Here is a 27,428-nt window from a genome sequence, read left to right on the forward strand (position 1 = left end):
ATTTTGATATTTTGCAGTAAATAACATTAAACTTATAAATCTGAATGTCATAAGTGGAATGCTTAAAAGCTATCCATCCCACTTTCATGACAAGATACAGAATGGGTATAATTTTGCCATGAAGAAGTCCTTATATAACACAAATAAAGATGTGTAGTCTTAAATCTCTAAGACAAAAGATACTGAGAGATTTCACCCTTTGCTTTTATTAACTGTTCTGTGTCTCTGAACCTTGGTTCTCTTCTGTAATTGAATCAATGCCGAATTTTGGCCTCAATGTCTGTGTGAGTACCTACTAATTCAAGAATGCAAATTCTGCTATCAGTAAGATTATTGCCAAGTAGAGCTAAACCACATAAAATTGGAATTTTTTTACTTTATTTTTTTCATACTTTAGTACAATACCAACTAAAATTTTTGTTTTGTACCTGGAATAGAACTTAGGACCTCACACTTGCCAAGCAGGTACTATGCCACTGAGTTACATCTCCGACCATAACATACAAATTTTAATGTGTATGATGAAATAAATGCCTTCTGTAAGTACAATAAGAAAATCTAATACAGATTATAGATGTAAAATGATATCTAGAAAATGGGCAGGAATTAACCTGAAAATGACCAGGAATTAATTAGATAAGCAGTAGATGAATAAGCATTCCTTACGTTGAAAATATTATGTGTAAAGATCTTATAGCAGATTAAGAGTTTAATATGATAGAAAACCTGAATTTAAAAAACCTTGAGGCTAAAGCATAATAAAGGAAGCTACATTAGGATTTTTTTAAAACTCCCAATATTCTATAACACTAAGACTCAATAATCACAATGAAAATGTATTTCCCACATCTGTACTAAGAGAGACAAGTGACACTTCTATGTGGCTGCCCTCCAGGAGGTGACTCAAGCATGCCAACTCTTTCCATTGGTGTCTCCATCCTTGCAGAGTCTTCATCTTCTGAGAGAAAGAGTTGATTCTCATGAGAAATGTTACAACTCCACACATATTCAACTCATAAAAATGGTTCATTTGTCCTTATCTGCAAAGATAAATGAAAAATATTCTTTATGTTTAGAAAATCTGGATATCTACACAGCCCTTTTCACAGAAAGATGTATGAAGATCAGAGCTAAGAATGTTTAGTCCTACAGTCCACTCAGCTACCAAACTTTATCTGGAAAAAACTGAGAAGCCAAATGCAGGACTTTAAGCAAGATAGTGATGTAAGTCACAGCAACAAAACTAAAGATCGTTGTCATAAGTACTTGAGGTTAATGGGCATGAATGAGAAAATAAAAGCTGGCTCAAATTCATATTGTTTCTTATTTAATGCTTGTTCCAGGACAACTTAGATGGCAATGAGAAACCTTCTGCATTTAGATTAATGCCCATCATCTTCACACAGTTGGCAGAACAGGGAGAAAGGGGGCCTTGGTTGCTTCACCATCTGGTCACCTAACTGTACCTACTTCTTGAACTAATTTTGGAAAGTATACAAATAGCATATGTTTTTATTTCTAGAACTTTTTTGATGTGTGAAAACATTTTAGTGTATGAATGAGTCAAAGGATAAGTTTCCATGAGTCACTGAAGAGTAAAGAATAGATATGCCATTTTCAATCCTTAGTAACTGACAGTTTTAATAAACATTTATTAAACAAAAGTATCTGTACCATAACATGTGACATGATGAAAATGCAGTGCAGTTTTCCTTTCATTAAAAGTTCCCGAGTAGGAGAACTTAAATAACTAATTGATAAAAAGCCGTCCCTAAGGGATTATGGGTAGGAATAAAGCACTGGAGAAAACATTTGCTAACATGCAAAATATGTTTTCAATGCTACTACGGCATGTTTATACATCCTTATCAATAACCATATGTTAATTCAAGGGGAAGATGGTATAAGAAAATATAAATTTTAGGGGCTAGGGATTTAGCTCAGCGGCATAAGCGCCTGCCTTGCAAGCAGGCAGTCATGAGTTCGATCCCTGGTACCGATAAAAACGAAAAAGACCAACAAAAAAAAAAAAAGAAAGAAAGAAAGAAAAAGAAAATATAAATTTTGTCTTTACCTTGCGAATAGCTCAATGAACACTTAACCAAAGGGAAATTTTAGGAGATCTGTTTGGCAGAATCTTCAAAAGCAGCTTCATATTAACATTAATTTTGTTTGTTTGTTTACCTAAAGTAAATTCTATCTCACATAGTGCTCCACTAAGTGTATTACTCAGTTGACACAATCATTGATAGGATGATAGAAACAGAAACAGAGTGATAGGATCTCTACCTCTAAATTACTTTGCTTTAAGAGCTATGGCAACTGTGTTGAAACAAAAGATCTTTTAAATGCAGTTGATCTAGTTATCAAAAAACTTTGTAGATACATGCATTTGTTTAAATAGACTTCAGATTTTTTATCATGAACATTCCTTGAGAAGCTGATAATAGCTGCAAGCCTCTATTCAAGAAAAATTCCATATACACAATGATAAAAATTTTTAGGTTTCTTTTTTTTTTTTTTTTTTACTTTTGAACTCAATCATGTAACAAAATGTATGCCTTTGAGGGAGGATTTATTGTTCCAAATCTGGAACTTGTAATTCTACTTTTTCAATTCTTGGTCTGTGTCCAAGACCGTTAATCTTAATCCCATTTTTTAGGAATGCATTTTTCTGTAAGTTTTTACTTATAGGAGGGCTCACTGACAGCAATGTGTTCCAGAACTAAATTCACAGACTTTTTTTCTGGCTTTAAATTTCCTCTTCAAAAATATAACAACAGCACTACAGAGACTTTCTCAAGTAGAGATGTATATTTTCCAAACTTCTATGTTATCTGCTTTTCAAAATTATGCATCTCTCTTTCTGTAATGAGGTACTCAGTCTGTGAACACTACTTGAGCTGGGTTTTCACCATAATTCTTAAGAAGTTCTAATATCAGGTTTTTTGATTTATGAACGTTTTGCTTATTAACTTATTTCTATGTTACATGATCTTAAGTAAAATACCAAGGACAAGCAAGAAGGAAGAAAGCAATGGAAAGTTAACACTGCTTTAAAATAGTTTCTCATTCCAAACAGGGACACGTGTTTCAAAAGCAGTGAGGTTCGGAATGGACTCCACTGGCAAAGAAAGTCATTAGAGATTCTTCTCCTGACTTATTTTATACTAATCATTGCTTCAGATTTTCCTACACATTAATCATTTTTAAACTTACTCTTTTATAGAGTTAGTGACGATGAACTAATGCCCATGTTTTATCCAATCACTTAGTAGGTGATTTAGTGAATTTTGGAAAATACAAACATTTTATGTTGCCCACATAATGTACAAGTTCACATTAAAATTTTCTAGTTGTAAAACTACCCCATATCTAACTCACTATCAGTGGAGTTTAAAGATTTTTTTTTTACTACAGAGCCCTTACTTGATCTTCTTATTTTTTTCCTTGAATTTTAAGAATGTTTCACATTAGAATGGAAGGAAAACACGAAGAGTGCAAAATAAAATTAAAAGAAAAGAAACCAAGTGTCATATGGCTCAAAAAGAGTAAATCAAAATAAATAAAGGCAATTTATCCAAAGAGGGTTCTGGGAAAACTCCAAGAAATAAAGGAAGTTAAATGAACTTTTTAAGTTGCTTCCAGGCTAATAATTTTACTGTTGGCTTTTGTACTGATCATACCACATAAAGAAATGGCAGACAAGCCAATCATAAGAAGTACTAGGTGGAACAAAATGAGGAAAAGCCAAGCAATTATGTCTACCTCCTGTTGCAGACAGTTACATCTTTAGAGTGGGAATGGATACTATGCCATAATGACTTCATTATGGATCAAGAAATGCAGAAATGTATTCTGTACTAAGCAAGGATTCCAGCTTTCTTGGAAAGAATAAGATTTGATTTCAATGTGCTTAAATAATTACTTTTTCCAGGGTACATCTGACCCCAACAATACTCCATCTAACTTTTCTATAGTTCAGGCCAGACTAGAATTACAAGGGTCATCCATAGGCAGCATACTCCACAGTTTACATAACAGAATGTAAGTCCTGGTGCTCAAAATTATATTCTTTCAATGCCTGACTCTTTCACAGTGATTCATCTCTTGAGTTAATGTTGTCCTTCTAATGCTGATTTGGTTGCTTAAGAGAAAATACATTATCCAATTAGCAAATGTTGATTAGCATGGATCTTTGTATAAGCTATTTGATTTTTAGTAGGTACATTAGGTCTGTTAATTAGGAAGAGATTTAGAAACTTAGGACACATGGGCACTGCTTGAAAAAAATTGGCACAGCTGGAATACTAAAATAGTTTGCCACAACCCAGAAGAGAAAAACTAAACCTTAAAGTATGAAATAGCACTCAGAAAGGAACTGAACTGTACAAAGGTAAATGAAGAGGGTACTGAAAATAACAAATACTCAATTTCGATATTGCCAAAGGCCTGTGCATTTTCCCAGAGCATTCCACATTTATGCCTGTTTTAATTATTTCTAACTCCCTTTTCTCTTAAAAGAGTGCTAATTTGGTTCATAAATTTTATGTTTAACCTATAAAAGCTCATCTCTCCTAGGCTGATGAATGGTTTATATAATGGAATAGAAGGCTTGAAAAGGCATTTCCTCATAGGTACAGAGGGAAATGTCACACCCATGCTGTTGAGCATATTGGATGTCTTGCAGAAGAAAGTCATTTTAGGGATCCAGAGTTTGTGCTTCAGAAGAATGCTTTTTCCTCTTTCTGCCCTGTAAATGCAGGAACTTCCTTCCTGCTCAGGAGTTCATTCTCACTTAAAGTAATATATATGTATGCCTGATGCATCTCTCCTGTTCTAGGCATGAATTCTCCATATCATCATATAGTCAAACTTTTAAAGTACTACTAGTTCCTCAGAAATTAATCATGTTCTTTTTTTGATCCCTACTCAATCAACTGTCTCCATAAGCCCATAGCTTTAAATCTATGATTATATATCTATAGTATTTATATCTTTAGCCCAGTCTTAACTTTGGAATATCTACCTAATAGCATACTTCAGTGTCTGACTAGTATCAATACCTAGCTGTTGCACAGGTATCTTTAACTAGAGTCTTAATCACCACCCATCATGACTTACATTTCAGTAAATTTAAAAAAACAAAGAGGCATTCTTTTTAGTTATTCTTCTTCTCCCTCTTCCTTGATAAGCAGTCCATCCATGTGTCGTATCAAAACTACCCCACTTCAAATATACCTGGCATCTGGCAAGTCTATTTCCTGTTTCATTTTATCTGCCTTTATCTGGTCATCGCTCATCATCTAAAAAGCAGCAGCAAGCTTTCTAAGAGATCTCTCTTCAATCTGCTATCCACACACTGACCAAAGACCTCTTAAAACATAAACCAAACATTTCACTGTCCAACCTTCCCAGGACTGTGGATTGAATAATACCCCTTACTCTCACCTACGTTGTTTTGTCTGACCTAGCTCTGTCTCATGCTGCTAACTCTATCTGATACTATTTTTCTTCTTAGGTCTCTCTGCTCACCGTCTTTGCTCTTCCTCGAATGTATCGTGCTTTTGTCTCCATGTTTAGGTCCTTTGTACATGCTTGTCTTTCTGCTGTGATGCTCTGTCACTTCTGTGCACATGCATGGTTGTTTTCTCCTCCTCCTTTATGATTTGTTTTAATTTCAGTTTTTCAGAGGTGACTTCCTTGGGTTCTGGATCCGTCCTTTTCTTCTATAAAATATCACAATTTATAATTATTTCATGTACTTGTGGTTTAACTAATTACTGCTTTTATGAACATAAACTTCAGGACATCTGTAATCATTTCAGTAATCTAGGGCAGAGGATCTCCGAGCTTGAAACACTGCAAACATGAAGTGCATATTTGAGAAGTGAGTATCAGTACTAGTCAGTCAATATTTTACAAGTCAAAAATAAAAACATGCTAAAGAAAAACAAATGAAAGCGCTTTAATCTTTGGTTTGCAGAAAACTTGATACACAAAGTTTTCTTTTTCTAAAGTAGACATTTTCATGAATACTTTTAGAGGAAAAAGAACTGTGAAGAGGTGTGTTTTCCCTATATATCACAAAACACCTCCCTACAGGGCTGTTTCTGGAACATATGAGCTAGCTACTGATAGACAACAAACTGGCCCCACTTTTAACTATGCAGTGCCCACTTTACTGACTTAAAGTGGATATCTGGGCTTTATTTGATGGACATTCTTGCATTTACAGGCTCAATCCCACTCTTTCAAGTCTAGCATCCAATTAGAATGCATGGGGGAAGTTCACACCTTAGTATCTGCCTACATAAGTATCTATTTATGTAGCAAAAGCTGTCAACATGACAAGAAGAGATAGTTTTTTTTCCTCTCTGTTCAGGAAGTGTACTAACAATATTAACAACAGAAATGTGAACAAAATGGTCTACATTTTTTTTGTTCCAACGAATGTAAAGATAATGACCCTTTTAAATTGCTCCAAGTACTACGATGTGTATATTCCTTGGTTTATAACTTATTTCATAGCTCTTTGTACCTTTATGTTTTTATTTTTTGTCCCTTACATAAAATAATACTGTGAATGAAGAAATAACAAATGTCACACACACACGCGCATGCACACACATACTGACTATTCTAGCTGACCTAAACAAAGCTACTCAATACTGAACGTTGTAATTAACTTCACAGATTGTATTTCACTTCACGGATATCATGGCTTGCATCCTAATTGAAAAACCAGTCATCCTAAAGCCTAATGTCTTATATTCAAATCCAAAAGGTTACTAGAACTCCCTAGTCATAGAATATGCTTTTATAAACTGAAATGACTATGGTTTCACTAGGCAGTATCATCTAATGAGACCACTACAGTTTATGTGGCTTGTGGACCAAAATGTTGGTCCACAGGAATACAAATGAAAGAGTTATGATCCTTCATACTCTCACCACACCATGATGGAATAGGAGGAATCTCTGATAATTTTTCCATTCAAAAACACAATACAGTATGGTATATAATATTGAGTGCTCCCAAACTACTCTGAACTACTGATGGAAAGATTATGTACATTTGTCCAACTCTGATGAGCAATTTTTCTTCATTAGGCTCTGGGTAGCTGCCAGGAATAGCTTCATAGCACTTAGCTTTCCTCTTTGCAAGCCTGTTCATTTGTGTCATTTTGCCCATAAAGTTTGGGAAAAACAGGTCCTTTGGATCTGTAATTCATATCTGTTTTGGGATGTTTATTTGTTTGATCTCTGCTCGCAAGACTTTTGCTAACACAGTTCTCTCAAACATATGTCTCAGACACAGTTCTTTAAGTATTTGTCTCTGATCAATTGTATATGCCAAAATCCACACTCACTGGATTTCAAGACATTTCTCTTTCTGTAGACCTAATTATGGGTACTTTGGTCTCAATGGGCCTTTGTGGGACCATAGATTTTTTGAAAGTTCTTTTTTTTTATTTTCCTGCAAAAAGACTAATAAATATCTTTCTGAAAAGTTATCATCTTAGTAGAGGCTGTTTTAACCACACTCTTGGTCTGTATGTTTGTTTTGAAATGAGACTACACCTTCAAAGGTATTCTTTGGATTTGTTGAGAAACAGTTTTATTTATATCATTGCATTTTATGAATTATTTCTATTCCCACTAAGTTTTGCTTGCAAATAACTTACTGCTCCCCTCGACTTATTTTTATTAATTATCTTTATAAATGTTGTTACTTGCAGTCAGCTCACAGTTTCAGTTTCCACAATAGCACATAGACAAAAGTTATTAAATTTCTCTTCTACATTTTATCTTCTAAGAAGAACCCAATTTTAAAAAATATTTGGCCACTCCATAAAACAGTATATCACTTTATACATCCACTTCCAACCTACCTGGTTCATTATTTGCTCTGAAAACAAATGTCCCACATTCCATGTGTTAATAACTTGAACTATCTAGTTCTAGGTGGGTTATTTACCAAGGTATGTGTTATAACAGTTATCCAATAGTATGTAATAGATTGCAAGTAATATATTAACTTAAAACAGCACACATATACTATATCACCATCTTTTGTGTGTCAGAGGTCTGGGCATGGCTTCCCTGTATTCCTCGCTGTAATGTAGCAATTAAAATATTGGCTAGGGCTGTGCTCTCAAATAAATTCAAGTAGGGTAAAGGCTTCTTGCTGTCTTACATGTGTGCTGGGTTCAAACATTTGTGGGAGATACAGAATTTATATCACCCTGATTTTTCAAGGCAAAAATAAATACATAAACAAAAACAGATTTCACCCAGACATCACCTCATATAATTACATAAGTGTAATCAACTATATAATCAACTATAAAAGCTCTTGCCAAAATTAGTTAGAAACATGTTACAGGCTTTCCTCACACAAGAGAGCAGACGATCACATGAAGATATGAAGACCAGAATGTAACACCTATGATGGGCACATCTGTTGTCTACCTGACACCACAAATACTCCCTTCTAATGGTGGCAATTACATCCCAGAAATTTCAAATCTGAATATGTGACACAGTCTAACCTGCACGCATACCACTACATATAACATTTGTAAATGAGAGGAACTTGCATGTAATTTAGAGAGTGAAATTAAAGTCATTATTCTAACACAATTGTGCCACCCAATCATGGACTTCCAGATCTTTACAGAAGCTCTCATAGTTTATGGTCATGGCAGCTCTTCAAAGTGTTGTAGAAATATTATTTTATTCTTCTGGGCCTCAGTTTTTTAATAATGGAAGTATGGAAAAAAATAACACCCACTTCAGTGAGTAGTAATGAGTAAAAATGCATTAAATTTTGTGGTGTCTATAAAACATTTAAAATATTTCCATCAGTATAATAATCTGTATAATTTACTTTATTAAAATTAAATTAATATAACTTGGAAAATAATAAACATTTACTGGTGTTAGTAAACTAGGTTAACAGTGCAAAATTCCAGGTCCTGGAAAAAAAGGAAAAAATGAGTAAGAACAGGGCTCCTGGGAGTTCGGGAGCTGGAGAGTGCAGAAGGATATATAGACAAAGAACCATAAGAAGGCAGGATAAGTGACCAGTTCAGAGCGTGCTTCAGAAGCCTTGGAATAGCTAATTTCTCCTGAAGAGAACAGGAAAGGACTTCCTGAGGACATTATATTTGACTTGTTCAGAAGGACATTTCCTGGAGAAGAAAGTGGTATTCCAGTACAGAAATCATATTCACACATGAGAGAACAATCTGCCAGAAGTTAATTTTGCTGAGGGAATATGTAAACTTTGAACAAAGGTATTTGACTCATACATAAAGGAAACTTCATGTTGCAACTTAGTAGCAAACACTAGAAGATTTCAATTGGGTGGCTTAAGCTCATACCAAAGTAAGTATGGGGATAGACAGTCCAGTTCTGGGACATGGTTTATTGACACCAGGTAAGCCATCTGCAAGCATCCACACAGACCTGCACAGTGTTAGGGGCTGCCACTGACAATGATAGCAAAGTAATGACAGTCTTACCTTCCATTCCTTGGTGCCAGAACTTACCCTTGGTGTCACCATCATTAGCATGCAGCAAAGGCTTCTCATGTTGTAAGGTGGCTGCCGCATTTTCAGGACAAAGAGCAAGTGGCACAGAAAGGCAAATGCAGTGAAGTGATACCTCCTAGTATCAACAGGATTTTATCATCCAAAAAAGATTCCCTCCACTGGGTTTTCCAAGCACTTCAGCTGTAGCAGAATGTAGTGTGCGGGGTGAGGAAACTTAGTATGTGCCTTTGCACAAGATAAAAGAGAGGGAAGAAGGAGACAAGAGAGAGAGAGAGAGAGAGAGAGAGAGAGAGAGAGAGAGAGAGAGAGAGAGAGAGAAAATGGATTTGATTGACGCTAACATCTCTAGCCATACACTACTCTTTACTTATTTGGAAGGAGTCACATAATATTTTGACTGCATGATTTCCATTCAGTCTGTTAGGAAACACCGACCTATATTTGTTTTCTATATTTCCTTCCACTCACTCTTTCCAATCTGGGCACCAGCCAGGCTAGACTTTCTTCTGTCTCTTGGCCATGTCAGTTATTTTTATTTCAGGATCTGTGTCTTGCTTTTCCTTCTGCCCAGCCCTCTATTTTCTCTTCTTTCACACTTCACTAGGTAAGTCCTTTCCAGTCAGCAAGTCTCAATTTAAACATCACTTGTTCATGAGATTCTTATAAAATGTTCAGGTTAGAATCATCCCTCATGTTGCATCTGGAAACACTGAATACCTAGTATATTTTTAATTCTATCCCACATCTGTCTTCTACTGTAGATTGCAAGATGTATCTGTGAAGGAATTCTGCCCTTTGCTTAGCTGTCAGAGTCATTGGCCAGTAATAAAATCTTGTTTAATCATTTGTTTAATCAAAGAAGTTGTACGGTTGTAAGATTCCTTGTGTTTTTGAAACTTGCCTTAATAGCAACAATTTGGTATCATATGCACTAACAGAAAACACTTCAAAATAATTGTTCCTTGATTTTATAGAAAATTAGGTGTTCTAAACAAAATGATCATTTTTAGGGGTCACTGAAGTATGTCCATATGAGACCACATTGTCAAGGGCCACACAAGTACTAATACTTAATCATAACTCCTTGTCCTTGTTAAACTATTATCAATAAAAATTTGACTTTTAGAGTTATTCCTTCAATTTCAAATTCAATGTCATTGTCTAAATGCAATTTTATATAACCCATTTCAGTATCTCTAACAATCTGTAAATGTATTTTTTATCAACCACATATGCAATATAATCTGTTCTATATGCAATATTTATTTTCTGAATATTTTAAACTATTTCAATTAGATAAAATGCACATATCAGCCTTCAAATTGCTATGTGTATGTATCTAAAAATGAACTAGTAATTTCAGGAAGAAATTAAGCCACTATAACCTCCAAGAACAAATATCAATAAGTTGTTAGCTTTATTATCTAAGAATAATTGTGGTATCTTATTAATAGTATATCTAATGCATAATACCAAAACATAGGTAAAATTTAAAACCACTCTTCTTATTTAAAACCAAAAATAAATGACTTATGCAGTCATTTAAGATTTTTCTTGGTGCTTAAATTCTGCCTTTTACTAATTTGCTAGATTTTGTTTAATCATGATTTCCTGTGTCTTTAAAAATTTAAGATGGTTAGAATATTTAAGGGATTTTTTTCTCCAATGGAGAAATCTGCTCTGTGACTCTATTCTACTTTTCAGAGATACACAGTATCCTTTATATCTTCATCACCACAGATGTTGGCTTTGTTGTAATGCAATTAAACATGAAACAATTAAATGATGCATAAATAACGTCAGTGTCAGATTAGACTCTTGAACTCATTAGCAGACAGCACAATGATTTGCCCAAGAGAGCATATTTTTGAAGTGAAATACTCAATGTACTTTCCACTTATTTCCTATCCTTTTTTAGAAGCAAACAAGATAATACTTTATTTGCCTCAGTAATCATGTTTCCAGAAACGAAAGAAAAAGGATCTCATCAATGCCAAGTTATGGTCAAATTCATTTACTAAATTTAGAAGAATCTACAAATTGATGGCACATCAAGCTGTGAAAACTAGTCAATGGTAAAGGAAAGCATACAATTAGGCTGGTTTTTGGTAGGTCCATACATCAGGGAATGGAGAACCCCAATCATTGGTCTTGAACACCTAGGGCTATATTTGCAGAGGTAAACAGCATCTTTGCAGTCTATTCAAGATTATATCAAGTAAGGGAGAAAAGTGAAAAGAAAAAAGTAATTAAGATTAAGTAAGAACATATCACTTAGGAATTTAGAATATGGAACTTCTTTTAGTAGGCAATTTCTCCTTTGGGATACATATCCAGTTTCCGTTAAAATGAGAATAAACGAATCCAATTTGTACAGCATCTTCACTTTACTAAATAAAAATTCTGATTTCCCAAGTACTTGCTGAGCCTAATTACTTCCACTGATTAGAGTATCTTCCTATAGGCTAACATGAGGTGTGTGGAAAAATACTATGTCTTTAAATTTTAAAAAAATTATTATATTAAAAGCCTTTCATCTCCTTGAAACACTCCCTCTTGTCTCAAACACACTTAAATCATTGCTCTTGCCACTTTCTGAAGTAGTTCTGGAATTCTTCTTTCATTAACACTTTTAGTTGTGCTTTCATAGCTGCCTTGAAGTTGGAATTAATTCAAAACCTTTACTTTTTATGATCATTTTGATTTTGATGAACAAACAGAAATCACATGGTGCCAGATCTAGTGAACAGATGGCTAAGGATATAGATTGTTATATGAGCCTGCCTTTACCCTGTTCTCAGTAGCAACATTTCTGGTATTTCTCATCACACGTCATAAAGAAATTTACAAAACAAGAAAGTTCCAGAATTGTTCAGAACATGTCAAAAATAATAAAACAAGTGTATTTGAAGGAAGGGAGAGGTGGAGTTTTTTGCGGGATTTTCATGGTAATTTTTTCCTTTTATTCTACCGAAATTTAAACATTGACCATATTTTCTATTCATCACTTATATACTTTATGAATCTTTATGTAAAAGTATTTTAATAAACTTTAAATAAGATAGCTTATTTTTGATTAATGGTTAGATGCATCATTTACACAATACAATTTTAATTTTCTGCAATTCCTGTCAAATTCTCAAATGTTATAAAAGTTAGATGAATTTTGAAATACATACAGCATCTGAAATTATGAATTAGGGAGTCCTGTTCTCAAAAGTGTCTTCCTTTTCTTTTATAATAACTATTATATTCTAGATCTCCATTCTACTGATGAGAAAACAGTTGAAATTAAGTCAAAAGTGTCCTTTTTCACTTTCTACATCAGAATGGTATGTAAATTAAGGTACCAAGTTAGGCCGAGGAAATTTTCTGAGATATCAACTTTACCCTCATAATTTCTTTTATTGATTAATCTCTATTATTTTGGGTCTTCCTGGTGCTTATTGATCATGCGGTCTCTTCAGCCTTGGTTCATCACTTGAATAATACGTCTCAGAATTTATTTCCTTATGAGAATGATCAAATAGAGAAAAAGAAAAATAATGATTCAGAACAGGGGGGAAATTTGGGGGGGTGATGTTTTTAATTTTCAAGAGAAGATAGAAAATTTGAAGGACTTATCCATAAATATGAAAAAGTGAAAATAACTAACAGTAACAGAGGAGGTGTGGCAAATGTGGATGTTTGCAGGTATTAGATGTGGGGATCTATGGAGGTTCTTTGCCAGCTGTCTTTATTTTGTCAATGAAATATTAAAAAAGTTCAACTGTTGACCGTCAAGTACTAAGGTTATAGGAAAGCAATGGAGAAGTTAAATTGTAGAAAAGATGTTAGAAATCAGAGATGAGAGAAGTAAAATATCCACCCAAAATAATAAAAAAATGAATAAACTGTAGATTCCTAAGAATAGTCTTGTATATGTTTCCCAACTACATTAAGATTTATGGAAACAGGCACGGAGAGTTAGATTTTACCCAGAATAGTTCAGCCAAACACACACCAGGAAGCAAGAGAAAGATACAGGAGCTGAAGATTTACGTAGCTGCAAAGCTTAATTGCCTTCATGTGAACATCACCATGAAGCCCTTACTACATATTAGTTAATTTATTGTTTCCTTTAATCTCTCCTTCCCTGCTAGAACTCTTCAAGAAAAGGAGTGGGTTTTATTAATCATTATAAACTTAGAACCCAGTGCAGAGCTTTGCAATATGTTATTTGTTGATTGAGTGAGTGGATGTAGCAATTTCCTTTCTCACTCATGGTATGTTTTTTGACTAAGAATAATCCTTATTATTACATTTAAATCTTTATTAGACCACCTCAAAATCATCTTTTAGTTTTTTGCTTGTTTTTGGGTCTGATGAGCAAACCTCAAGCTTTGCCCATTGAATATATTCATCACCACCGCACCACAGCCACAACGCCAAAATCACATTGTAGTAAAAGAAACAATGAATCCAAATCCATCATAACCATATTTCAAAAAGTAGGAGAGTTCTATGGAAACATATCTCCCTAGGGTACTAAACAATAACTTCTGCTTTTATGTCATTAGGGACTTGGCTACTTTGAACTGCAACAGATGCTGGGAAAACAGTATCTTAGCTGAACACTGACATTAAAACTGGGCAAGGTCAAAATTTTATCCTACCTGAAAGTTAATGACTTTATCTTTTCTACATTTTATATAAAATTTCTGGTAGGAGCCACAAGATTTCTAGATCAAAGATTCAAATAGGCTTGTAACAGATGACTTGAATTTCATTTCCACACACCCAGTCCTCACAGGACAGCATGACTGCAGACCAAATTGGTCTGCATACATAGCACATCTACATCTCAAGGTCATCAAGATGCTCAGACTCAGGGTTTACACATGGAACTCTGGTATAAGAGCCAGCTCATTTCTTCAGAGGGAAAAGGACTTCTACTCTGGAATGTAAACAAATATTGTCTAGGAAGAAGACAGATGGATGAAATCCCTAGGTTTCTTAAACTTGAATGACAGTGATTGTCACAGGGGAGATCTGGATATAAGTCTCAACTAAATAATGAGCTACTGCTAGCTTTCAAGCCATATTAGCTGTTCAGTCATCCTTTAACAAACCTTTTTAGTGAGTGCTTGAGTGCTCAGAAGGCTCAGATCGTGCATAAATGTGAAAATATTCACAAAGAATGATCTCCCAGCAGTTACACATAAACACACAAATCAGAGTAATGCCATTAAGGCACTGAAGAATGAAGATTTTGGTAAAAACAAAACAAAGATGTGGGTTAGAATTTGAATTTGAGTTTAAGTTTTAAGTATTCATAATATAACACATTATTTTTAGTCTTTTTAAATTTTGCTACCTAAAAAGTATTACTCTTCATGAAGTACTTTTAAATAAATCACTTCAGCTTTCATAACTTCAGTGTCAACACTGATATAGTGAGTTATTGCACAACCACCAAAATTTCTTTCAATTTTAGTTTAAATTCTATTTCAAATAAACCATATAACAAATGTACCTTAAGATTGTGAGACTTTTCAACATGCTTTTCCTTTGAAAAAATAGTAGATGATAAAATGCCAACCAGTAAATAAATATTTTTAAAATACTTAGGCATGATTTTCACTGTATTTATCATGCTTTCAATTTGAACATATCTTGATTTCATGAACTGAGATTTTCTTTATTAGAAAAAATTCTTCATCTGAAAGATTGATTTTGTCATTAATTTAACTCCTTCTCCAAAGCACTCCAGAAAGTCCTGTAACATTTTCAGCACATTCCATTTGTCTCCCACTAAATTTTCTTGAAATTTATTCCCTTTTCTATTTAATGTTCAGTTCATTTTCTTCTGACATATTTTGTAGTTGACTAACACCCCATTCAGCTCTTTCAGCGATGTAAAATTTCTGTCATATTGTTGTTATACTTCTTAAACTGCCATTTGTAGATTTATTTTTATACATAGCTTTGAATACATAGATGTATGAATCAATTCCTCACGTCTATTTTGTTTTCTTGATCCCATTTCCTGGCATGTACTTTATGGTGTGCTAAACATTGCATATAAAGATTATAGAGAATTCAGATGAAAATATTTTCCCTAAAAGATGATTTATCATTACTTACAGATACAGATAGGCTTTAAAAAGACAGTAGATCTTTTCAAATCAAAATGATTTCAAATTGGGCTTCAGCCTCTGTGAGGCATAATTTACTCTTGGTTCGTTCTTAATTGTTCAGCTTAGCTACTTAGAATCTCAAGTGCAAACTTAGCATGTTTACAAGTTGCTATTTTCTTCAGTGGCTATTTACCTGTAAATTTTATCTCTCTAACGTTTGTGAGACTTCAGAAAAATTATCCAGCTTCTTAGCTGCTCAGACTTGACTCTGCTTGGGTTCTTGGCTTTTATCTTATTCTGCTTAAAGTCAGAAAATGCCTCACTGGGAAAAGCAGTGCCACATGTGGAGCTCAGTTCTCTTGGTGCTCTTTCTCTTTAGAATTTCTTTCCCTGTACAAGTCCTGGCTGCCTTCTTACGTCTCAGCTTCAAGTTGATCCTCTTACCGATGTTGGAAACATTGTTAGTAGCTTAGAGCTTTAGTTGCTTCTCTCTCCTCATTCTCTTGGACTGAACACTTAAAAATAGACAAAATTTTTCAAGAGAAATTGTGGCAAAGCATCAGGCTCATGTCTATGCTTGATGCTTTCTACTCAGATTCTTAGGTATTGGGCTAACTGGGCAACAATATTCCTTCAAACATTTTTCAAAAAAAAAATGTACTCAGCCTTACTAACTGCTCTTCTTAGGAAGGCTGGCCTGATGCAGACTAAAAAATGTATAGCTGTAAATCCATTATTTCATATACATATTCTACCCATAACCTTTAAAATGTAGATGGTATGCATATGCATTCACGTTTATTTGTGCATCTGCTATTTAATTTTTCTATGAAAAAAAATGACTTGACAGTAAATTTGAATAGGTATAAATGAGAGGACGATTTTAGAACCAGTAATTATTTTTCCCCTAAGGGTTTTGGATCAATGATAATAATGACTTGTTAATGAAAATAACATTTATTATTTGCAGTAGGCCATGCAGTATCCATAAATTTTATAGTACTTTCATTGAAGTTTCCCAGAAACACTACAAAACCCTCTAAGTAAATGCCAAATAAACAGATGTAGGAACAATTGTAATTTGTCAAAATTAATACAGCAGACTCAAAAGGTAGCAGGGAACAGATGAGAAGTAACCTTTGCAAATGGGTACAGAAAATTGAAATAATAAAATGTATCTATGAGAGTTTAGCTTTTCTGAAAAGATTGTCAGGGTGAAATTAACTCTAAATCCAGAAAAATATGTTTCTAATAGAGAGCTCTCAAGCCCTGATGAAGCAAAAGAAGATATCTGGTCAAGCTAATAAGAGGATTCTTAAGCTTTCCTTTTTTTCTAGGCACACAAAATCACTGGGATACATAAGGAGTGTGACCCTGAAATTCTGTCCCCAACCCCCACCAATCACAGTTGATGTGACCCCCACCACCCACTCAGAAACACAGGGCTCTTGGTCATGCTATGCTCAGTCTCATGATGAACCTAAAATAATCCCTCTAAGAAAAGTATGTAAAACAATGTTTGAGGTAAATTCCTAACATAAAATGATAGGAAAAATGATGAATAATAGTATAGATTAAGTAAGAGGAAAACATCAGCATCCACCTTTAGCACAAAAGGTGCTAAAGCATTTACCTGTCCTCTCAATTTCTCAAACCCTGCTGCTAGTAGCAAATATATGTAGTATCTTCCTTGTAAGTAAACCACAGCAAGAAAGTAGGCAAGCAAGCTGTCTTTATCAATTGCAGCTATGAAAAATGCTTATGTAAGAAACCAACAGCCCTAAGGCCAACTCCTTAGAACATGGAAGTTGAAGATGACTGAGTACAATGTCAACATGCAAAAGTACTAATATGCTCAGACTCCTGAATAACTAATTAGCAAATGTGGCTTTAAGTATATTATTAATGACAGCAATAAAAATCTGATCAATAAAAACTAGTAATTGTAGCTTTAAATACATTATTAGTGAGAGCAATAAAAATAAAGATTTGATTCATCACATAACAAAAATAAAGTGAATTAAATAGGAACACTTCAAGTTTATATGAGATATTTAGAAAAGTGAAAAGATATAATGCATTCACTGATGAATCAGAAGATTTAATATTGTGAGAATGTCTATTGATCCTCAGCATCAAATTAAGTTTAGTAGAGTGACAGATATTATTTCATTTATGAACAAAATTTCATAAGAAGTCCTAAATTATTCCCTGAAATCAGTCAGCTGTAAAGGAAACTATGCATTCTCTGAACCATCAAGACACAGTTTAAATTTACAATAATTAAACTAGCATGGCCTTGCTTCAAGAGATGGTTAAAAATAGGAACTTACATAGAACAGACAGGCCCAAAATACAACACTATTTTTGAACCTGGGAGGTGCATAGTTACTTGTGAACATGGAATTCAAAGCTCCAACACTGTGCTAGAACAACTGACTATCCAGTTGGAAAATGATAAAATAGTAAAAGTGTATGCATTGATCACCCGTACACAAACTAATTCCATAGAAAAGAAAGACCTACACAGGAAAAGCAAAACTTTAAACAGTTATGAAGTATGCATGCTATAGTAGAGATTAAACGGTTAAGCAATCAGACAAATGATTGACAAATATAACTACATTAAAATTAAAATATTTTTAAATAAATAAGCAATAAAAAATAAACTATGAGGCCCAAACTGGAAAGTCAATTTTTATTATAAACAATCATCAAAAACTAAATATTTAGAACATATAAAGCACTTATAAGTAAACAAAAAGCAAAAATAAAACAAAATTCTATAGAACATAATGGGCTAAGAAATGTGAATAGTCAACTCACAGAAGTACAAAAATATTTGAAGATATTCAAATATATTATGAAAATGCAAATTAAAAATCACAATAGCCATTGGAATGGTAGGACACTAAAATAGATTGGGATACCTTACATAATAATATATTTTAGCTTTGTGGATATACACATATATGCATAAACATATACATTTATTAATAATAAGCTACCTAGCAGAGTTTTAAAAGTATGTACAAGCTATGTGTACAATTTAGAAATATCTATTAATATCAAACGTGAAAAATTAAACACATGTAAATATAAATTATCTTTGCACTTATATGTGATTAGCATATAATTAGACACATGGAAAAGTGATTAAATATTCATAGAAAATATGCATCAAATTCAGAGTATGAAAATTTATAAAGAAAGGAAAAGAGGTACAGAAAACCTGGAGAGTAATATTTAGCAGCATCCAAATTTTTTTTAAATAAAGAGTTACAAGAAAAATCATAAAAATATTGACCTATCAAGACTGGATAGAATACACGTTAGTGTTTGCTGTACTATTCTCTATATTTTACTGTATCCTTGAAATAATTTCATACATGGAAATGTATTAACTAGAACCACAAATTATAAAACATGGTTAACATACTAAAGAAAAAATACATACTTTGATTTAGCGAAAAAAGGGGGGATACATAAAAAAATTAAGGACTGATACAAAAGTGACTATGCTAGGGGATACAATTTTAAAGTGAGTTCACATCTTATAACTCATATAATGTAGCTTTGTTAGATTCTCTAATGTTTAACATTATACCTGGTACAATTAATATAGAAATATAACTATGGTTGGTTGAATTTGTGCAGCCAAGAAGAGATAAAATGAAGTTTTGGTGACAATCCCTGGAAATAATAGTATATCTTTGGAAGTGAATGATATTGCTGCCCTGGGAGTGTAGTTGGCTTTAATTTTTTGTCTCCAGTCTTCTCCACTTTAAACCCCACATTGCTTTCCCTATCAGGAAGGCCAACAGGCCTGTGTTAATTTGCATGTTTGAAGTAGACTGTAATCAGTGCCTGACAACCAGTATCTGACAACTTACTAACATAGAAACCAGGAAATTAATTACCACACTCTAATTCTGGAAATGGCCTTTAACTAATCTGGTCAATACTTTTTCTACTTATGAAAGAATTAATTGCTTGAAAACTGATTAATGAGAAGATTCAGCAGGTACTAACTAAAATCAAAGCAAATCATGATAGGTTCCAAGAAAATTACTTGGAAAAAAATCCTGATGGATAAGCCAACAACAGCTATTCTTAAAAGACAGAATTCACGAGGCTGGCCACAGGATTCTGAGTTCTGTATCATAATTAAAGCAACAATCAGTGTCAGTGACTTAGTTCTGTAAATTATGCCGTGACTGCCTAATTAATACCTCTTATTTGATTCTGTGCTAGTCACGGTTAGATAACAATTAATCTATAATTCAATAGCATATTTTTGATGAGCTACAAATCATTAATTTTGGGAGGGAATATGCCATTGTCAGATATTAATTATTGTGAAAAATCATTTTTGTCTTACGTTAGTCAATATAATTGATCAAAGATAATTAAATGCATCACTGGCCCAGGAAATTAGTTGGTCAAAATATTAATGACTATCAGAAGCTGATCATCTTATTAACCTATTAATAAGTATTCTCAAACTTTTGCTGAATTTGGGAAGCCCATGAAGTAATTAATATGATCATAGTCAACAATCAAGTACTTGGAATGTCTATGTCTAAGGAGGAGCAGAAATCACTTTAGGAATAGAGGCCTCAAGGTATTATTTGCCTCCCTTGATAATCATATTTAAAAGATATGTCTCCCAGACAGTGGGGAAAGACATCCTTGTAGTTTAAAAATGGAAGGAAATCTCTAAATAAAACTCCTATCTCAAAGGGAAAGAAAAAGAATTTGCAATTAAAAGTTTTCTACGGAAAATACAGTAAGAAAAGAAAAAACAGTCCAAAGTCTAGAATCAGGAAGAAACTTATGTAAAGTTGAATCTAGAGGAAGGGGACTTTGACTTACTTTGAATTCAGAAGGATGAAGGACAAAGGAGAAAATGGGAGTAGGGAGCAAGAGAGTGTCGTGGTCGTGAAGTTTTGCTCCTTTCATCTCCCTTCAGAGAACGTGCTACAGTGAGGACGGACGGATAGCAACCTTCAAGTGTCCTGGGTCAGCCACATTGTTCCTACACAGAGCAGCCCTTCAGCTGTGCCCAGCCAGTAAACAAGTGGAGACATCAGGCCTGCACCACTAGGGGAAAAGCTCAACAATAAGAGTTTTGATGTAGGTGAACACACAGTGAGGCAGATTGGCATAAGGGGATACTTAGGAGGAGACTAGGTTACTCACAACTTTTCTCAAAAAAAAAAAAAAAAAAAAAAAAAAAGAATTCAGAATGCCAAATTAAATATTGGTAAGAAGAAAAGCATGGAGGCAAGAGACACATTAATTTTCAAAAGACAAATGCGCTTGCTGCTCTTAACTCTCTGACTCAGTCCTATAATGAGTGATCAAAGACACAAAATAATGGGAAAAAGAACAGAGGAATAATATAAGAACTTTCTTCAAAAATGGATCGTACGTCCTAGCTAACTTGCCAAGAAATGTAACCAGATGGTAGTTACTAGGGACTGTCTTCCAGGCTCTTGGTGTATTAAACAAAGAATTGCATGAGACACAGGAAAAGGCAGCAGGCACGTATATGTGAGAATGGTGTAAAAGAAGTGCGTTCTATGGGGCAAGAGCAGGTTGGTGAGAGACAGCAGCCCTGAGGATAAGAGGGCTTAAAGAGAAGAAATATGTATGGAAAAATATTGAATATCATTGGTCATTTGAGAGATGCAAATTGAAGCAACAATGAGAGTCCATTTCACTCCGAACAGAGTGGCTAGTATGAGGAAATCAACCAGTTAAAATGCTGGAAGGGTTCTGTGGGTGGGGGGAGAGAATACTTCTCCACTGTTGGTGGGAGCATAGACTTTCTGAGGAAGTGTGGCACTTCCTCAGAAAACCAGAATTAGAAGTCCTATTTCATCCAGTTATTCCCCTTCTGTGTATCTTTGCAGGAGCGTTAAAAACATCATACCACAGCAGTATACCTGTTCACATGTTTATAGAAGCACAATTTGCAATAGCTAAATCTTGGAAACAACTCAAATGTCCATCAATCAAAGAATAGATTTTTTAAAATGTGGTGTTTTTAAACAATGGAGTACTACTCAACTATAAATAAGGATAAACTTGATACTTTTATAAGCAAATGAATGCAACTTCTACAATATATCTAACTTCTACAATATATATTGTGAAATGGGGACAAATTGTTTTAAAAGAAAAAGGAACTAGGATTGGGGAAAGAGGAAAGGAAGGAAGGGGAAAGGGAGAAAAATGTAAGTTAGCTATCCCATTTATGTCTTTGAGTTCATTGGAAGGGAAGGTTCATGCTAATATTTACTGGAGAAATTTTTATGTCCATATCTTGTACCCTGAGCAACTACTTTAAAGATAACAATGTGTCATGTATTAACACTTTATTCTATTATTTTGTTATCAAATTTTGCTTTATCTTTTTTTCTATAAAATAAAAAAGGAGAAGAAATACCAAATACAGGTGAACTTTTGTCTTTCTCAGAAATGGTCCCCCGCATGTCTGTCTGCAGCATCCCTAAGGAATAATGAAAGCCTGACATGAGCCACATGAGCCATCTGAAGAAAAGGCTGTTCTCATGGCTGCCCATGGTGGTTCAACTCAAGGCCACATAAAAAGTCTTGCAAAGTGTTTCTCAACTGCACAGCTTTCATCTCACAACTGTGAGATGGGGTCCTAATTAGAATTAAAGTTTCCCACTCCCAGTTCACTTCACAGTTTGACCTGGTACTTGGCAATGGAAACACAAGCTTCTCTTACTGGAATCACTCAGTGCGCAGGTGTGTTTTGACCTCCCTGAACCAAACCAGTGTGTCTGAAGAGTGTATTGATGGAAGAATGCTTTGATCGACTTGACATCAGGACATGGTCAGGACACTAGTATCAAAGACCAGAGTCTAGGCACTCATTTCACGTTTTTTTCTAGACTAACAGATACAAAAAATCAATCAATCAATCAATCAATCAATCAAGAATGTACATCCTTCCTTAATATCTGTAGCCATACAATTATTTCTGAGCAAACGGAATAAAAATATATCCCTCCATAAAGTACTAAGAAATGTTTTCTGAAAGAATTTAGTTAAAATAAATATTTAAAGGAAATAAGCAGTATTTTATCTCTAGCTGCAAAAACAATAGGTTATGCAGGGTCATTCAATTTGTGTTACTCAGCAAGACATTTTTCTCATTCTTTTTAGTCATAATTCTCATATACTCTTCGAAACTAACAATTTTTTTAAGTTTCAAAACTTCAGGAAACTTTTTCCATGTAAAAATTTCAAAGTAAATCTTTTCTATATAAAATTATCTATTTTAAAGGTTAGGTCTTATTTTCAACTCTGGAATATTTGTAAATGAAATAAAAATTTTCAAATTTCAGAAATACTATTTTTATTGGAATCTCATTTACAAACAGAGATAAGAATGGAGGCCCATATTTTTTGCAAGGTCTTGAGCAAACATAAACAAATAGAATGTGATAAGCCAGGATACATACCTGATCAGAAGCAGTAAAATCATTAGTAACCGTGCAGGCTGGCAATGCCTTGGGAGCTGTTTGCAGGTGGAGAAAATAAACCTCAAAGTAACACCAAAGCAATTGAAGCAAAACACTTTGCAAGAAAGAAAAAAATGAGTTGGGTGTGGTGGGACACACCTGTGATCCCAGTACTCTGATAGGTTGAGGCAGGAGAATCAGAAATTCAAGGCTATCCCAAGTAACTCAGAGACTTCAAGAGACCCTTCCTTGAAATTCAAAATGAAATTAAAAAGAAAAAAAGATTGGGATGCAGCTTAGTGTGAAAATCTTGAATTTCATCTCCAGTACTAAGAGAGAGAGAGAGAGAGAGAGAGAGCTGAAAGAGGGGATAATGAAAACGCCTGATAGAAAAAATGGAAGAAAGAATGCGAGACAAACAACAGAGTTCATTATGTAACACCAGTACTACAGGCATGAAAGTAGAAAATGGAATGTATTTACCATTCAAAAATACTTTTCAGAGCCTATTGTTTTTCAGGGACTATTCTAAGCACTTGGCACCCATCTGCAGACAAAAGGCTACAGTCTCCTGCATCCAATAGAGTTACATGGTGAAAATGAAATGGGGGCACAAACAACTTCTATTAAAAAAAAAAGAACAAAGCAAGGAAGTTTCATTTAAAATAAGGCTGAGACCAGTACTCATGATAATTTCATGGTCAACACTTGCAGAGGAGAAATTAGGGAAATTTTTCTAAAGAGCTAAAGACTAAGGTTTCCAAACTGAAATACACTGTGGTTTCAAAATATGCCACAATTCCTACCTAAAGAAATAATTATATTATCCTTAAATAGTTGTTTCAAAAAAGTTTAACTGATTTATGGCCATTTGAAGTAGGATAAATGAAATTTGTCAACCAAATTTTTATTCATAAACATTGCAGAGTCAAGCATTATGGTTGACATTATGTCCAAGCAGGAATACAATTCATTCTCTCCAAATTCTCTTGTCATAAAGTCCTGAGACTAACCTTCCTCTGAGTAGTTAGTCATCATTAGCATTTGATAGTCAAGCTGCATATCTTGCTTATAATGTTCAAGATTTATGATTTCACGTTATACACGTACATGTACAGAAACAGCCCATTTTTTTTTTCTTTTTTCTTTTTTTTTTCCTTTTTATCAGTACCAGGGATCGAACTCATGACCGCCTGCTTGCAAGGCAGGTGCTTATGCCAGTGAGCTAAATCCCCAACCCCAATAGCCCATTTTTTTTTAAATCTTTCTTAGCCAACATTATTTCTGCTTGAGGTTTTGAATCTTACATTTCCAGTATCATATCCATCATTCTACTTGTAGATTTGTGTTTGAGAATCTCGTCCCAGATCGTAAATAGCCCATCACTCAAAACAGGAAAATAACAGCACTATGATACTTCTAATGTTATGTCAGCTTGGAAGGTAATAAAATTTGTATGCATTAATTGTTTGAAGAAGTGAAAGTCTGCCACAAATCTCTTTGGCAGATACCAGTAGCATGACTGTGAATTAGATGTTACCTGAGTTCATGTGTCAGTCACCATAATCCTAGTCAAGGAAAGCTCAAGAGAGAACATTTGTGGAGGTGTGGAGAGGACCATCTTGTCTCTGCGCTGTACCTACTGCACCCTTATTGCTGCTGGTCTCCAATTCTCCTGTGTTTGCTTTCTTTCAACCTTTTTAATTATTTTAAAAATTTTTTATTAGTACACATTTACAGTACATAATGATTACATTCATCGTGAGAGTTGGTACATAAATCTCAAAGACTAAATTTCATCTAAATAGAGTAATCTGGGAACTAATTCCAATAACATTATTAGCAGTATTTGGGGAGGAACCAGTACTATTTTCTTTTTCAGCCTCATTTCTCTCATGTGTAAAATGGGTTTTAATGACACTGGCTATCTAATACAATTTTGCTTTGTTTTGTACAGATTACCTGGTGGAATACAAGTAACTCCAATGTATCCAATCTGTCACTCATTCAATAATGATTTATTTCATGTGGCCATGTTCAGCAATGCATGAACATTTAATAAGTAATTATAACTTTTATTATTATTACTAATAAAATGTTTTAATATATACCAGGAGCCCCAAAAGCTATGCTAGAACTAAAAAAAATCAAAAAATTGTCATAAGAATATAATTAACTTCATTTTAAAATATGTAGCCATGTTGATTTATATCTATACCAAAAACAACATCGTTCTTCCTACTAAGGCAGGAAGTAGTTAAAATAGATACTTATGTTTCTATAGAAATTAGATTTTCCTAAAAATCAGTTCAGTGATTTGGAGATGGGGCATAGGAAAGGAGTATTACACAAATGCAAGGAAATTACAGAGAATTCTAAGATGAATTATTCAAATGACTTTTCAAAACCACACCAGCACTAGTGTTTTGTGAGAGATAAAGCCATAGGAGAATACGTCAGTCTGAAACACACACTTGTCTCCTGTATTCTGAAAAACTGTTCTTGCTACAATCCCAAACAGTGCCAGGAACTTTTGAGTCATTATAGATAAGAGGGATGTTTGATCGGCCATCAGATTCTGGTCTCCAAACATCCATAATTTTGAAAGCAGAAATTACTTTACAAAGAAAAGCTAATCTATTTTTCATACTAGAGGAAGGTTTTGCTAAACTTTATCATGTAGGTAACTTATTATAATCTACATCCATAAAAGTTATGATAAAATCATTCTGTAAAGTAAAGGAATTACTTTATTCATTTTATCAATTCTTTTTCCCAAAAATAATATGACTTATTTTAAAAATATATTTTTATCTCCTTGAAAAATTGGTCATGGTGAGTCACTAATTCAATGCATCTGTAATGCATCACAGAAAAGAAATTTAATCTACAAATGTCAGTGATATCTCTTGTGACAAAAGCTATGGATTTGTTGCAGAGACAAACAACAGACAGCATTTATTTTCCATTGTGTTAGGTTGGCATTGTATTGGTGACCTGGGGTGCAGGTGAAGATTTGAGGAGAGATTTGAGAAAAAGAGAATCAGATAGCTATGTAGGAAATAGGTAGAAGAGGTTAATAATAAAATTAGGCAACAAAATGTTGATTGCTGCCATTGATTACAGGCTCACGCATTTCTAAGAACCATATAATGATTAATGAGGACTTAGTCTCCCACCACACACACATCTAATCTCCTGAGCAACATTAGTGTTTTGCTCTAGTTTAGAAGACCTGGCCTTCCTAATGACCACACAGCTGATAGGTGACACAGCTTCAATTTGGGCCTAAGTCTAAAGCCCATATTCCTAAACATTCTGCTGTAAATCTTGCCATGATCACTAATTATGATAGATCGGGTTGACTGGATTTGGAGTCCTCTAGCAGACCAACAAATCAGTTCTGAGTGTTCCTATAGCGGGTTTCTGGAGACTACTGGCATGTGGCCCAGGAAACTCCAATGGGGAGAGCCACCTTCATGGTGGGTGGCACCATCCAATGTGCTTGTCACTCTGAAGGAATGAAAGAAAAATAAGGAAAAAATCTGCCTGCATTTGAAAAGCTCCATCCTACTTGAAGAGCTGAGTGTTTTTATTGCCAGTTATCTTCTTATATCAGTCAAGGTTTCTTCAGCCTTTCAGTGTGGGCTCACACCAGTAACTCTACCAGGGCTGCCAGGCTCAGTCTCTGATTGGCACTGCAACCTTTATCTCTTATGTTCCAAATCTTCCAATTCTTTTTCTTTTCTTTCTTCTTTTTCTCTTTCTGCTCATTCCTTTCCTTTTCTTCCTTCTCCTGCTTCCTCCCTTTCTTCTCTTGTCCTCCTCCTCTTCCTTCTTTTTCTTCTTCATTTTGTGGTACTGAAGATTAAACCCAGAGCCTTTGAGCAAAGCTACATTCCTAGCCTTTTTTATTTTTTATTTTGAAATAAGGACCTATGAGTTACTAAGTTGCCCAGGCTGGATTTAAACTAGTGATCATCTGCCTTGGCCTCCCAGAGTGCTGGGATTACAGGTGTCTATCATCATATCTGGAAGGATACTAGACTTTGGACAGAGAAGTTACTGGATGCTCTGCCACACAAGTGCACAAACAGCTGTTGTAGACTCTCATACTTCCGTTTCTGTAAACCTGCCTAACAAATCCCCTTACACTGAGATAGAGAAATAGAGACAGAGACAGAGAGATAGACATAGAGATAGAGATAGAAATAAAGACACAGAGATTGAGAGCTATAGATATGCTAAAT

General features: G+C 34.3%; 1 long non-coding RNA gene across 1 annotated transcript; it reads right to left on the reverse strand.

The window, feature by feature from the left end:
- Positions 1-361: 361 nt before the first annotated feature.
- LOC106028040 (uncharacterized) lies at positions 362-23,500 on the reverse strand. Its single transcript, XR_001201650.3, has 4 exons — positions 23,179-23,500; positions 9,531-9,785; positions 5,536-5,729; positions 362-1,040 (listed from the first exon to the last, which is right to left on the reverse strand). It is a non-coding gene; the product is annotated as an uncharacterized LOC106028040 (long non-coding RNA).
- Positions 23,501-27,428: the final 3,928 nt, after the last annotated feature.

The sequence above is a fragment of the Cavia porcellus genome, unplaced genomic scaffold (genome assembly GCF_034190915.1).
Source record: "Cavia porcellus strain 051 isolate PalLab524CR breed Dunkin Hartley unplaced genomic scaffold, mCavPor4.1 scaffold_30, whole genome shotgun sequence".
Lineage (NCBI taxonomy): Eukaryota > Metazoa > Chordata > Mammalia > Rodentia > Caviidae > Cavia > Cavia porcellus.